The sequence below is a fragment of the Urocitellus parryii genome, chromosome 1 (assembly GCF_045843805.1).
Source record: "Urocitellus parryii isolate mUroPar1 chromosome 1, mUroPar1.hap1, whole genome shotgun sequence".
NCBI classification, from domain to species: Eukaryota; Metazoa; Chordata; class Mammalia; order Rodentia; family Sciuridae; genus Urocitellus; species Urocitellus parryii.
The window spans coordinates 249,643,371-249,659,452 of NC_135531.1; the positions used below are offsets into that span (position 1 = coordinate 249,643,371).

At 39.4% G+C, this 16,082-nt stretch overlaps 1 pseudogene; it reads left to right on the forward strand.

Annotated features, from left to right (window-relative positions):
• The window catches only part of LOC113190151 (aldehyde oxidase 3-like), a 99,581-nt pseudogene that overhangs the window by 12,959 nt on the left and 70,540 nt on the right, over positions 1-16,082 (forward strand).

The following is a 16,082-nucleotide window of genomic DNA, read 5'->3' on the forward strand; positions in this document are numbered from 1 at the left end:
CCTCAACTTTAGGAAGAATCAGTCCCAAACAGGGATTCTAATTCAGGGTCAATTCTATAAGGGGTTCATAAGCCTACAGATTTTGTGCATAACATTTTGTGTATATTCACAGAACATAAATGTCATCAGACTCTCAAAGACTCTATGACCCCTCCAATAAATGTGAAAGTCAGTAATCTAAAAAGATACAGAACAGTTCAGTAACATCCTGATTAGATCTAGTTGCCCTGCCCTATTCCCAGACATACTTTCCCAGTTGTTGTAAGAGACACTCTCTCTCTGTCAGGGTCAATCCTTTCAATATGATATGTTAACACCATTTAGTGACTGCCAAGAACTGCAGAAGGCCTGAGATTTTTTACACTACTTACAAGTTGATAAGTTAGACTGTTACAGTTTGACAGATGCTGATAGAAGACATGAGATTCCTGGGTCAGAGACAAAGGACTTAATTACTCACAGCACTAGCAATAGCTACAATAGTATCATTAGCACCAGTTTCCACAATTTAATGTGAAAAAGACCAGTGATGCCCAAGTATGCCTGAGTATTCAGGAGAGAAACCCTGAATATAAGGAACTCAAGTCTTGCAAATGGGTGATAAGTTTCCCAGAAAGTGGCATTCATTATTTTTAGTATTCTGGAAATAAGTATTTCTGCTCATTCCTTTACAGAGACACTCTTTTTCTTTCAAGGCTCTTCACTATAGAAACATCCTTGAAAAGATAATCTGGACCAAAAGCAATTAGTTCTTCTGCTTATAAGATATGCACATCTCTGGCATGTGACTTGTATCCCCTCTAGAATTCTTTCTGTCCTTTCTCTTTACCAATTTCCTGTTCTGCATCCTCCCAAAGACTGCATCCCAGAAATGTATCCTAAGTGACTTCTGAAAGCTCTAGCTCAGTCTAGAAAAGCTACTGGAATTTTTTATGCTTTTTGGTGGGAAGATAAAAGGAGACCAAGTTATGAATGAAAGAGACATATCAAGGGCAGAGAAATGGCCTTTGGGTTGAAACATTGTATATTCCTTTCTACCCAGATAATTTATGCTGCTGTACTGGATGTAGACCCATTGTGGAGAGTGGAAAAATGTTTAGTCCTGTAAGTGTGCAACAACTGATGGCTGCTGAGCCAGCAGTCCTGGGCTATAGCAAAGCATCGTACCCTTCCCTGCCTAGTCCCTCCTCATATCCCACATCCACCAGATTGGTTTTCAAGGAAAGCTCAATATTATATATAGAAAAAGATGCTTTACCATTTTACCCATCTCAGTAAGGGGAACTAGATTTTTTTTTCCTTGTAATACACACAGTGACACCTTAATAGACTTTTTGAAGGTAAAGTTTATGAAATAGCATATTCTAAATGAAAATGGATTAGGCCATCCTCCTAACATCTTGCTTTGTGATAGGGAAAAGCAAAGAGTCTATTTCTCATACTGCCATTTCAGCAGCACTTTTTGTTGAGTCATAGCCAAAGTGAGACATTTTCACCAAATAAATGCCTGAGTTCTCTCTGTATGTGATTCCATCTTTGATTAATACTGAAGGTAGAGGGGAAGAGAGGAGAGGCCATTTCCATTTTTCACATTGTATAGAATCAATTGCCACCAACATCCTACAACATCCAACTACTAAGCCCAACTACTAAGCTTCAGACTCTCCTCTGCCCACTCCCTCCACAACCCCCTTTCTGAAGAAACACACACTATTCTTCCACTCTCACACACAGAGCTTCTGACACCAGATGTGCGGGTTTTTCCACACCAAGCAATTCTCCAACTCTACCAGTTTGATTCAGTTCTGACACTTTTCCTACAATTAGTGTCACAGCCCATAAGTTAAGGGTTTGGTCCCACAAGACCACTTCCCACCTCACCTGCCAGTGGCAAGTCTGGGCCTATTTCTGATCCACCGGCAATAAATTGGCAGTTCCTACATCCCATTCTTAGAGTTTGACAATTTGCACGAAAGATCCAGAGAACTCAGGGAAACATCTTACTTTTGCTCACAGGTTTATTAGAAAGGCTGTTTTAAAGTGTGTAGATGAATAGCTGGATGAAGAGGTGCATAGGACAAGAAGGGTCCTGAGTCTCCATGGGGTTGAGGTACACTGCCTTCCTGGCCCATGGATGGGGTAATCAACTCAGAAGCTTATAAGCCTCCTAGTCAAGAGTTTTGTTTTTTTTTTTAATATTTGTTTTTTAGTTTTAAGTGGACATAATATCTTTATTTTATTTTTATGTGGTGCTTAGGATCTAACCCAGTGCCTCATGCATGCTAGATGAGCAATCTACCACTGAGCCACAGCCCCACCCCTATTCAAGAGTTTTTACAAGACCTCTCTAGCAGCCTCTCTCTTCAGAGGTGGGTGGGTGAGGTGAAACTTCCAAGCCTCTAATCACTTGATCTTTCCATTGACCAGCTCCATCCTGAGGCTATCTAGGGTCTTAAGTCACTTCAACATAAACTCAGGAATGATCAAAAGGGCCACACCATGAGTATCTAAAGACATTCCTATCACTTGGGAAAGCCAAGGTTTTTAGGAGCTCTGTGCCAGGAACCAAGGACAAAGATCAATATGCTTTTATTATACTCTATCTCCCCCCCCCCCCGCCACCCCCACTATTGTAAATGGCTAAGAAAGACTATATGAAATCATTTATTTAAAAATGCATTCTTGTTCTTGCAAAGATATACCTTATAAACTACAAAATTATATATACAGAGATATTTGAATGTCTATATTATTTTAAAAATGTGAAAAAGTAAGAAAAATTTAGGATGATGACCAAAAGGGACATGCAAGGAAATATATCTAAAGGAAAGTTTAAAAGGAGATTAGAGGACTACATAAACAAAACTGACATGAAAGAGCCATGTAAAATATTTATTGTTATATCTGGAAGTTATAATTATTATTTTTACTATCTATCTGAGCTGGAAAAGTAAGACAAATAACAATAAGATTTATTTATTTGTTCATTCATTATTCAATTCAATTCATTCATTCATTATTTGAAATATTATAGACTCTAGTACCTTTCATTATCAACTGTGTTTCATTTTTAGTTTCCTTGTGTTTTTAAAGATCACTTGAATCAGTTTAATTAGCTAGATCACTGGGATCAGATAAGCATAGAGAAAAGACCCATGCCTGATATCCAGGGTAGAATGCGTGGTCATAGTTTGAGTAGTAGGAAAAAATTCTTCAGTGGAGCCCCATTCTTGAGTTTTGGTAGCAACCCAGATGACATTGTCCTAACTTTGAAGGCTCCAAAAGACAGCTTTTCTCTCTTCTTTGGGAAACCTGGTCCCTGCAACTTTCTCTCTGGAGAGGTTGTTTGAGGATTAAAGACCTAAATACCTTGGCATTGAACATAATACCTAGACTATGGTAGACAACTAAGAAATTATAGGTATTTATTAAAAATTGGAGAGAATATAAATTTATGTTGTATAAGCAAGAAATAATCCTATTATCAGATTAGTACAGCTTCAAATTCTGATTGCACTATTCTCTAAATTATATTATAGCTATATAATTTGATGAATTGCAAAACCTTTCTAAGTATTTGTTTCCTTATCTGTACAATGGGATTATGATTACAAGGATTAAATTACATCATATCTGCAAAGCATAAAACATCATGCCCAGCACACTGAATGCTCAACAAAACCTAGACTACAACTAATAAGGTTACTACTACCACCACCACCACCACATCTGAGTTTATTTTGTGCTACTATAACAGAATACTGCAGACTGGGAAATTTATAAGGAACATAAATTTATTGGTTCACAGTTCTAGAAGCTGGGAAATTCAAGATTCAGGGTCCATGTCTAGCAAGGGTCTTCTTGATGCATCATAACATGGCAGCAGGCATCACAATGGTGGAAGGGCAAGAAAGTGAGAGAGAGGCAAAAGGGGACCAAATTCATCCTTCTAATAGGATCCCGCCCCTGCTGTAATGGCATTAGTCCATTCATGAGGGCTCTACATTTTTAAAGAACTCATCTCCCAGTACCATCCCAATGACAATTCAATGTCAACATGAGTTTTGGAGGGGACAAATGTTGAAACCACAGCCTACCACTACCATAACCACCATCATCATCTCTTTTGATATTTGACAATTCTATGATTTTCCAATTTTGCTATTTTTATTTTCTTCTATAGAGTTCCTCTTGCCATCAAATGAAGGAAGAAGGGAAATGTTGTTTGGGTCAAGAAGAAAACAAAACTTAGAAGAAAGACAATGTAAGACTTTCTATTTCCTGAAGCTTTTTATATTTGGTCTGAGTGTGTCTCATCAATCTGATTAACAGGGCTTGGGGTGCTGATGGAACAGGCATGGGAAGTTCTAAACACCATGTCATTCTCCCAAACTCTCAATCATTGCCAACCCAAATCTACCTTGTAGAAAGGGTTCCCTGTACTGGGCCTGAAAGGAATAGTAATCATTCAAAGATGGCACCAACATGGTGATGACTGCGTAGGAAAAAGAGGGCCTAGTTCAAGTCCCAGATCTGTTAACTTTTTAGTTCAAGTCTAATTTTTTCCTCAGTATAATGGTATCATATGTCAAAGAATTTGTTGGGAAGACTAAATGGTAGACATAAAGGATATATATTATACCTCAATTAGAGTAACAAGCACACAACAATTGCTTATTAAATGCCCACTTTCCCTAATAACTGATGTCCAGAATCACCCTTAGAGCCAATCTTGGCATGAGATGGCTCTTAGAGGCAATAGAAATTATAGTGTTGGGTTAGAGTTGTAGCAGCTCAGTTGTAGAGCACTCGCGTAGCATGTATGAGGCACTGGGAAAAATTCTCAGCACTGCACATAAATAAATAAATAAATACCTTAATTATTATAATAAATAATACCTTAATAATATAAATAAATAAGTAAATAAATAAATAAAACTAAGTTCTATCAACAACTAAAACAAAATTTTAAAAAAAGAAGAAATTAGAGTGTCTAGGGAATTAAAATTTTCTATGTACTCTTTGATCCAGCAATTCCACTGCTGGAAATCTGCCCCAGGAAAATAATTACAGATAGGTCAAATACTTATTATATACAGAGGTATTTGTTACAATGTTGTTTATAATAACAAAATATAGGATATAACTTAACTGTTCAACATTAGGGGATCATTTCAATACATCAAAGCATAACTATATAATTGAAACTTAGAAAAATCTTTGTTTTTGTAACATTTGAAAATAAAAATGCTACATTTGAAGTGAAAAATTTAAAAACTGAGCACTCTTGACACTGAATCTGTAGGAAAAATTATTATTGGTAAATACAACATAAGCATAAATATACAAAGCCAAGAAAAAGGAGTAGAAGGAAATGTACTTAACATAATGGTAATTATCTTTTCACAATTGTCTTTCAAAATCATTTTTTCTTCTATAGAATTTTCAGTAATTCTACATGATTTTTCTACATGAGCATTAATTTTATAATCACACACACACACACAAATGTTTGGACAAAAAGAAATTCTTAAGGATGGTATAGTAGTTACAGCAAAAACACAATTCCCTTTAAAAGTCAAATTTGGCATGGTTTCTAGTCTAGAGTGGAAGAAAGAGGAAGAAAGTTTAGGCCAGTTTAAGCTGTTTATCAAGTGGCCAGCAAGTACCACTTCCTGGAGTGACAAGAAAGGTCTGGCCAGACCCTGACATTTGTAGACCCAAAGCAAAAATACAAGTGGGATCCCACTTCTATTCTCTTCCCACTTCTGACGTCACAGATTGGATACCTGGCTCACAATTCAAGCTCCATCCACTTCCCACTCTCCAGTCAGCTGTCTCTTAGCCATGGCTCAAGCACCTGACCTCTCTGAGAGAAGGGACTGGAGCAGAGACCACATGGGCCCTGGAATAGGTTTGGGGCCTTTGGGGAAAAAAAAAAATTGAGCACATGGGTATTCACAGCCTATGGCTAGAAGATGAGGTTCAGGATATGAGTGGAATATTTCTTGACCCCAGGGTCTCTTTGTCACTGTGGAGGGGCATGAGTCAGGGCCAGAGCAGAAACCCAGTGATCTGGAGTCTAAAGAGCAATATGGGAAAGTGCTCCTTGAAGCCAATTTGATGCTTCTGATATCAATAGAATATAAATAAGAACATACTCCAGGATGGCAGGCCTCATTTTTCAGATATATAAAAATGACATTACATAAAATCTAATACAGTGCCTGTTTAATCCCTCAAGCTATTATTATTACATTACTTATTTTTCAAGCTATTACTACTATATTGCTAATTCTTCACATGTGATTTTCCCTATCACTATGAGTTCTTGTTGGAACAGCTAAGCTTCTGACCAGTGAACCCTCTTGAAGCTGGGCTAGCTGACAGCTAGAGCTAGTCAGTGGCCCCTGGCTGGTCTGTTAGAAAGCCACATCTTGCTTTGAGCTGAGTTCTGCTATCTTGTAATTTCCATGTATGGGATAGCCCTGGGGAAACCTGTCCCCCATCTTTGAGACTGCCCTTCTTATAGAAGTGGCCCACTCACATCCCTGCCTCTCCGAACTCACCTTCCTTTCTCCTTTCTAGGTAAGTACTTTTCATGCACTTATTTCACTTAATTCCTTGTTCATCCCTGAGACTCCACGTGACATCTCCATAAATGGCTCCCAAATCCATTTCTGCTTCTGTTATCTTTCCTGATCCTTCACTGCACTCCTGATTCTGAGTTTATCATGTTCCCCACTAACTCCAATGAACCCCTCTCCCCTGACTTTCTATATTTATGCTTTTTTTCCCTCTCCCAGAGCCAAGGCCTGATGATCCTCACACTCACTGTGAGGATCATCTATCCCTTTTCATTTGCACTCAGCTCATCTATCCCTTTTCATTTGCACTCAGTAACTCACTTGGCCCAGACCATTTTCATCCATGCTGAGATTATTGTGGAAAATTCCCTACCTGGTCACCTTCCTTCCAACATATCCCCTTCAACTCAACTCATGGCAGAGTTCCCAAATTTCCCAGAATTGCTTAGAAGGATTATTAAATATGAAAGTGTTTTTCCAGATTAGACTCTCTTGTGGTATGGCCTAGAAATAGCTCTGAACTTTTACAAACCTCCTCAGGGTACAGATGCAGTCTGTCTGCAGATCTGGAGTTGAGAACCACTGCAGACCCACAGTCAAAGAAATCTCCCAGAAAATTGGCTCAGAAATCGTCAGTGGCTCCCTCTGGCCCCAGAGTGCTGTCTTAGATGTGAAATTTGCTTTGAAGACTCCTGGCAGCTCCTTCTGACCCTCCTCTCACTCTGCCTCCCACTTACTAACCTCTCCCCTGAAGTCAAGAGGATTCACTTGACTGTGTGATTTTCTCTATACCCTGTGAACAGCCTCCCAACTGAATCTGCCAGCTCCTTTGTCCCCTCTCCCCTCTTCCAGGAAACCCTAGCAACCACTTGCTCCCACCCCCATCCCCACCCCGGAATCTACTCCTTATACCACAAATTGACACTTGTCTTCTGCTGCCCTTCAGTGTAGTTAGCTGTCCCCAGCTGGGCCTAGCCCCTGTACACAGTCACCACTTAACTAACAGCTGCCAGTTTCTTTCTGCTCCTAGTCCCCCTGCCAACCTGCTCTAGCCAAAGCAGAAATGAAGGGTTGGTGTGTCTCACTGCCTTGTATCCCCAGTCCACAGTCCAAACCTATCAAACAGGAGACACTCAGGACTTGGCTGCTAGGGATCATGAAGCTGATCAACTTTTGACTTTGTTTTTGCCAAAAAGACTAAAATATTTTTTTTCTTAAGGTTTGTACAAACTATATGAAAAAGAAAAATTTCAGCCCTTGGACCCAACTCAGGAATTTATATTTCCCCCTGAACTGATGGTGTATTCTTGTTCTTGTTTATGATACTTTTGAGAGAAAGGACATTCCCATCAGCTCATCCCCAGTTGTGTCTCTGCCACCATTTGCCCCTTTGAGTAACTTTGTATCATTGTCCTCTTCAGAGACCTATAAAAGAATTTTTCTCTCCAGATTTTGCTCCTGGACAAACTCAACTTGTCCCTGATCGTCCGTGTAGCAAATCTCCTCTCCCTCCTGTGTCTAGGGCAGGACATCGCATATGGCACACAAGTATCTTTATTAAAATAAAGAAAAACTCAGGATATGAACTATAATCAAAGACTCCTACAGACTTCCTGACTCATGTTATCTAACATCTTGACATAGGTATAAATAATTTAACAGCCTCCTTTTTAAATTTTAAAATTTTTCATTTTAAAAAATTGTTTTCATTTTAAAAAATTGTTCCTCTTGACCTCTCTTGGACTCACTTGTATTTGTTTCAAAAACTTCTGTTAGAAGTCAAATGTCAGGCAATGAACTAGGCACTTGGGATACAAAAAAAAAAAAAAAAGACAAACCTCCTGCTTCAAAGAGCTCATGAACCTTCCAAATTTGAGGAGGGCTTCCTATGCCCCAGAGAGCTCTGTCCTTACCCACCCAGTATTTTCATGCCAGTAGTTCTGGGTGTGCTCACCAGGTCTGAGTGCATATCCGGCCCGTGCAGAAGGAGCTGATGTGTAGAGGTTCCTTACCACTGCTTCACGCAGTTCTCTCAGCATCCTGGTCTCAGAGCTGCTCACATCTTTAAAAAATCACTAATAACCCTAGTGAGTTTTTGTTTATATGTGTTATATCTGTTGGCATTTGTAGTATTTAACTATTCATTCACTCATTCACATCTTTAGAAATAATAAGAGAAAACACATTAGCATAAATCCATTGTTCACAAAGAAAAACCTATATTTTTCCAAAAAAGAAAATCAACAAGAAGAGTGGCATTGTTTTATACATGTGTAAATCTATTTAGTGCTAGCTAAAAAGAGGCAACTGGTCCCAGCAGCTCAGGAAGCTGAGTCAGTAGTGAGTAGAAAGCCAGCCTCAGCAATGGTGAGGCTCTGTCTCTAAATAAAATACAAAAGTAGGGCTGGAGATATGGCTCAGTGGTTGAGTGCCCCTGAGTTCAACCCCTACTATCCCCCCTCCAATAAAAGAGGCATCTAGGCTCGAAGATCTGGCTTCTGCCTTCAGCTAGTTTCAATACCATACATCACACAGCCTTTGTAAAAACTCACTGGACACTCCCGAGAGAATGAGAAGGAAGGAGGCAGGTAATATCCTTCACTATGAAATCATTTTGACCTTGGGACCCCCTAAAAAGGGCTCAGGACCCCCAGAAATCCTTGCACTATAGTTTCAGAGGTACAAGCCTCACCTGATCAGGACATGAGAATTATCTCATTAATCAGAGTTTTCATTCATTCCCAGGGACTCCCATCTCTGTCACCCTTTCTAACACTAATAACTTAATGCAACATTTACAGACTCTTCATGATAAAAAGAAGTTCACTTAGCCAGTCTGCTTTTAATTACTGCTTATATGCAGCAGGCTTTGCCATGATTGTTGTTCCTTGTTTACATTTCTCAGAGTGAAATGTTCTATGAAAGCATGGAAATTCCACCAAAAGATCTGTCCTTTGGACGCTCCCAAAAAAGAACAAAATAGTTTTTCATAAAATATTTTTGCAAGGGTATCACCATAATTTCAAACAAATTAAACAATTCAATTCCTGCTTGAAAAAAAGCTTCCCTTGTTTATTATTAACTGGCAAATTATTTAAACAATGCTTCCAGATGCATGGAACTCTTTCAGTTTCAGAGAGCTCTGGGCAAGGAGCCTGGTGTCCTTGGGTTCATGGTCATGTTCACATTAACCATCTGTGTCACCTTGACCAGGTCACTTCTCCTCTTTGGGCTTCCATTTTTTCTTCTGTTAAACTAGACCAGTGATTCCCATATTTACTCAAGTGAAGGAGCAATTGGAAGTCAAGGGCTTTTCTTTCAGTGTCATATTCTTTGCTGGAAATAGTGACAAATTTAATTAGACTCAGTGAAATAGGAACAATTTTAGACAGAGAAAATATGAGCGTATTAAATGATTCCTGTATTGAACCAAAACTGAGACCACAGAAATCCATTTAAAAAGAAGAGAAGAGAAAAAGGCTGCTGGATTAAACATGGTCAATATTTGCAAATTATCCTCATAAATATTTATTTCATACTTGTTCATTTCTTCTTATTGTTACCTATCACAGCAGTTGGTTTTAGAGAAATTGACTGAAGGAAACCATAAAGAAATTCTGCCCATGAACTACTGCTAATTGAGAAAAATCCAATTTTCAACTGTAGCTGTGAAACCTTTGAATCTTGCTTAGGAAACAATAATCATATGTGAGAGAAAGGTCCCCACTGGCTTTAATAGGTTTGACATTCTATGTTTTTATTGAATTTCTGCTGTTCAATAAAACAGCCAGTCCACACTTCAGGTGACCTCTGAGAGCCAAAAGACCTTCCTAGATCATCTAGTCAAATCCCTGATTTTCAAAGAAAGCAAGCCAGGTCAAGAGAGTTTCCAGGTTTTCCTAAATTTGCCTGGCTACTTAGTGCCCGGATAGGGAAAGAACCTGGTTCCCCTGATTCCTGGTTCACTTAGTGTATTTCCATTCTCCATGCTTGCCTGATAATAAATAGCTCACAGTCCCCAGTCTACATGTAGTCAGTTCTCTGTGGATGTTCCATTATCATTTATAACTTAGTCAATAATTATTTTTCAGTTGAGAATTGGATGTTTGAAGTTTTATCTCCAGTACATAGGATTCTTAAATGTTTATAAGTTAAAATTTAATTAAAATCCACTGTATTTTTTTGAAACTATAACAGATGGAAAAATAAATATGCAAAGCAGTGAATGTAATTATGAATTGATTAGGCCACCATTCTACAAGTTTCTTTGTTTTGTTGCCCATGGAGGTTCCATTCATTCTTGTTCAGCTTGTGTGTTGTAAAGAAGTCTCTGTGTGTTGTTATGGACATTAGCACTAAGTCTGACTATAATTGTAAATACTGCAGAGGATGGCAGAGGATCCCTAACAGAGGGTTCTGACTTTCTGTGGGGAGAGGACTACCTGGATTGCCCCAGGAGCCCTAAAAGACCTCTGGAACTGACAGTGAAGCATCCCAACACTCCTCTTGTATTGGGAAACACTTCCCTCTGTGGGTAGCAAGGAGACCCCAATTCTGACTTCCTATATTGAAAATCTAAATTTGTGAAAGGAGGTGTAAGTGTGGCATCTACTCGAAGATCAAAATACATACCTAGTGATTCGACTGCCCTTTTGCCTGGCTCATCTTGTTATATGACTAATTTCTTTGGCTCCTAAAAAAGCAATTTGGTTCCTCATTCCAGCTCTAGAATATGATTAGATTTTTCTGGGGTTAATATTTCCATTTTTTTTTTCAAGCATCGATCAATAGCAATATAGATGTTCCTCTTACTAAATTCTAGAGTATGAAATCCTGGCTTACTATTTGGGCCAGATTCAGCTCAAATATGGTAAAAATGACTAAGGAGGAAGACAAGCCTCCTTTGTCATAGTTTTATTTCATATTATTCATTAGGTCTATAAGAATCACTTCTAAGTTGTAGTGTTATTTGCAAAATGAAATCTAGCTGGCTTCTTACTCTACTAATGATAATTCTTTTTCCTTTAGGGCCTGATATGAAGTTCAAAGAAGTTTTCTATCCAATTATCATCTCTCCTGCAAGGCCCTTGGAATCATTCACAGGGACTAACACAAAAGAAGGTGTGTTCTCATTTATTATAACAATGCCCTTATATTGCAGATGGTTTGGCTAAAGAAAGCAAAGGTTATTTGACGTTAACCAAATCACGGGGCCATGCAGCTGGAGGAAATCATTTTTGGCACCATAATGCTGAACCACAGCTAATCTTTTGAAAAGAATGTCTCCTAAATTCAGAAACTCCCAGTAAAGATTACATATCCTCTCTTGAAACTCAATTTTCTGCACAAAGCTGGAGTTCAACAAATGTTTGTTGATTCATCCAGAAATTCATTCAGCTATCTCCGATATTTCCATTGTTCAGGGAATGCTTAGCTTATTTCTTTCCTTTAGCAACAGAAAAGAACAGCTATCATGCTCCCTGTTAATAGCCCATGGCATTTTCACAGGCCAGAGGCAGGCCTAGTATGCCCCCAGTTCCTTCTTCTCCAGCTCAGCAGATCCAATTTCAGTGGCTGTCCCCAAACTACCCAATAAGGAAAGGTATGATTTGGTTTTCCTCCATCAGTGGAGTTGATTCCTTAAATTAACTCAGTGGAGTTGATTCCTTAAATTAACATCATTCTGTGAAAAGTACATGTGGAATAAAATTATTAAACAATTATTTATTGATTAGTTTAATGGTTATTAGGCTTTTCACTGGATTGCCTGCTGGTAAACCAACCTCCTGAAAAAGCTTTGATTTCTTCCCAAGAACTAACCATATCTTGGGAATGTTAGATGCATAAGGAGATTATGCATCTGCAATGATAGAATAAACAATAGTTGACATTAATATTTTCTGTTATCAATAGTGAAATCTTCTTCCACGCTGTAATGGATGCTTTTAAGATGGTGCTGTGTTTGGCTTATCTCAGTTATAGTGATTTTTAAATGTTAATTAAGGAGAATTGGGGATTTTTAAGGAGAAAAGGTGAAAAAATACCCATTTAAAATGCTGCATACATTGATTTTAAAGCCAGATATAAATTTGCAAACATGAAGTAAAATATTTTGTGTGTATTTTTTTTTTATGCTCTTCTTAATACTTTCCCGGTATGAACACATCTGTTTGTCTTGGATAAGTAGAAAGAAGAGAACATTTTTTAAAATGCTTTCTATCTTGTAGAATGTCTAGTAAACAAAAGGATGTATAATGCTAGGGAAGTTCACACCTAAAACACCCTTCTCTGGTATTTTAGAGTCCTTTGAATAACTGGACAAATGTGGCTCACACACACAAGTGTACACACTCACATGCACAAGAGCTGCTAGTGTTGTTGATTTCACCTGTGGTTTCAAAATTGTTGAGTCACCCTCACAGTTCTGATTCTGTAAGAAATTAACTCATGCTTTCAATCTTTATTTAGTTTTCTTCTCTAAACTTGGATTACCTTGTAGTGAACCTGCAATTAAACATCCTTTGAGGTCTAAATAAATATGTTTCATAATCTCAAAGGCCACAGATCGCTATTTGTTCAATGACAAATCACAGCCAGGTTAAGACAGGTCAAAAAAGTTCATGACCTAAGTTCACAATGTAATATGAGGAGCTATGGAGATGTGGACATGTGCACAGTTACCTTCTAGATAAACCTTTAGATTCCTGAGCTGGGATATCTGTTCATGAAGCCAGATTTAAAGTTAGGTAGTCAGTGTAGTTAGGTAAATCGGGTCTAATACCGAGTGAAATCTAAAATGGAGGCCATGCTGGGAATGACTCAGGGAAAACAGGACAACTCATGGAATGTTAATGAAGTCCTGAAGAGGCCCCAGGCCAAAGTCCACCTGGAAGAAGTATTAATGAATAGCCCCCAGCAGATTTGAAGATAGCCCATCACAAAGGAGTGATAATGAAGTCCTTCCTGCTCAGACCACTTCTTTGGCCCACCTGTGTCCCACCCCTCAGGCCTTCCAACCTACATTCCATCACTGAAAGAACTATAAAAAGGGGAGACAACTGCACTTCCACGGATTCCACCTTCTGGGTCCCCTTCTTCCTCCGGGAGAAGTCTTTTCTTCTGTCCTTTAATAAATTTCTAATCTCTACTCTGACCTTGCCTCGGCGTGCTTCTTTAGTGTTATTCTTCAACATCGGGGAGCAAGAACTCATCACCGGTCAACAGCGGTAACATTCAGTTAGCCAGTTTGGTAAGCCTAACAGAATCTTGTTGAAGAAATTTCACCCTGAGACAAATTCATCGTTCCATCTATGTACCCCAATGAAAGTCAAGCCCTGCTTCACCAAAGGTCTCAGCTCCATGCAGCACTGCCAGCAAACTGCTGACTTCAGTTTCTTTTTACAAGCGTCCTTTCTAACTTCCCAAAATTAAAGCGTGAGCTCCCCCTGCTGAGTTAGTCTGTGTTGATGAAACAAAATCCAGAACATTCCTGGGTTCCCTATCAGCCCATTCAGGTCTTAGAAACATAAGAGATTATGAATTATAATATTTTTCTTCTTTAAGAACTCATGACTATAGTGCAGAGTGGAACGGAAAGGCAAGGAAAAGCAATTTTGAAGGTAAAAATTCATTAGCTGAACTCTCTCAGTTTCAAGACAAGATTTCCTAAGCGGATAAGGCATTGCTTAATAACCACTGAAATGAGTTTACGGGAGGGGTTTGCAAGCTCCCTTCTCATACCTACCCTTGAAAGGGTAAAGTTTCTAAGCTGCAAAGCCTGAATTAAAATGTAAAAGACTAGGTATTGTTAGGTTCCTCTGCTACACCCAGAACCTGAAATTCCTGAGATAGTTAAGACAACACTCTACTGGCCATTTAGCCTAGGGCCCTGTGCAGCTTGTCACAGGGCCCGAACCAATCAGTTCGAATGTGTACCCCGCTTAGGAGTGACCAATCACCCCCGCCCAACCTGTTCCCGCCAATGAATGTGCTAATCATGTCTCAGAGTTGTTGTTCAATTTTCCTGTGCCTCATGATGATTTGTTCTGATGTATGCAAAGCCCCCGGCCCTCCCCAAAAAGTGTACTTAAGCTCTGCTTGACCTCTGCTCTAGGCTCTGGGCTGCTCTCCCTTCCTGAGTGAGCCTTGAGCCCCAGCATGCTGGTTCAATAAACTCCCTCCTGCTCATTGCATGAAGCTGGTCTCTTGTGGTCTCTTCCTCCAACGTTTTGCTGGACCTTACACCCTATTTCTTGGTTTTGGTACTTCACAGCACTTCTCATATCTGAAATACATCATTTATTCATTTGCCTGGTTATAACCATCTTCCCCTGCTGAATGCTGACTTCCTGATAGAGAGGAGACCTATCTGTGCTCTTAGTCCCTAGAACAGTGCACACAGTAGGTGTTGGGTTGATGGATGGAGGGAAAGAGACCAGTGAGCATTTACTCACAGTGGCACTTAGGGTCATGGTTCAATTAGAGAACATTTCAGTACCAATCAATCACATAGAACAAGTTTAATAGGGAAATAGAGAAATGAGAGAACCATGAAAGCATGGTGAAAGGTGTGGAATTCAAACTCAGCTTTCATATGGGGAGGGCTTGAAATTAGATAGGGAAACAAGCACGGAGATAGGCACTGAGGATAAAGAGTCTAAAGAAAATGGTCTGGACCTTGCCCTCATGAAGCTCATAATCTGTTTCACACAAATAATATACAAATAAAATGCAAAATTGCAATTGCAACCTGTGCTATACAGGAGAGGTGCAAATGTTAGAGAAGCAGATAACAGGTCAGCCCAACCTCCCTGGGAGTTAGGGAGGGTTTTGCCAAGCTGAAGTCACAAGGCAAGTGGAGTGATTAGGTAGAGAAAGTGGGAGCAGCATATACCAAGGGCCAGAGGCTGTAAACAGCACCTATTGCTGGGAGAGGAGAGGTGGGGATGGGCCAAGTAGTGCCTGGTGAGGGAGCACTCTATCCATGCAGCAGAGAGCTATCACTCTCTGGTTCTAAGGATCGTGATTACATCTCAGAGATCCTGTATTATTTGTGCTCTCTTTTCCACACTTTTCTGTATTCATAAGTTGTTCTACTGTGAGTATGTGTTACTTTAATAATCAGCAAAATGGAGCATTTCTGAGAAAGGTGGCATCATATACCCACAATGGTCTTCTCTCCTTACTTGCTTTCTTCTTTTCCAGGCTTGCAGAATATTAACGAAGCTGTCTTGCTTTCAGAACTGACCCTGGGTGCTGGCCTCAGCCTGACTCAGGTGAAGGACATCCTTGATGTGGTTACCAAGTTCACCAAAGAGAAGTCACAGATATATTATGCTTTCCTGAAGCATCTGAGAACCCTGGCTGAACAACAGATCAGGCACATGGCAGTAGGTTCCCTGCACCCCACACCTGAGTGTGGGTCCTGCAGGAAGGAGAGCTTGTATCATCCTCTGTTTCTACCATGTTCTGCTGTGTCCATCTGTGTATTTCACA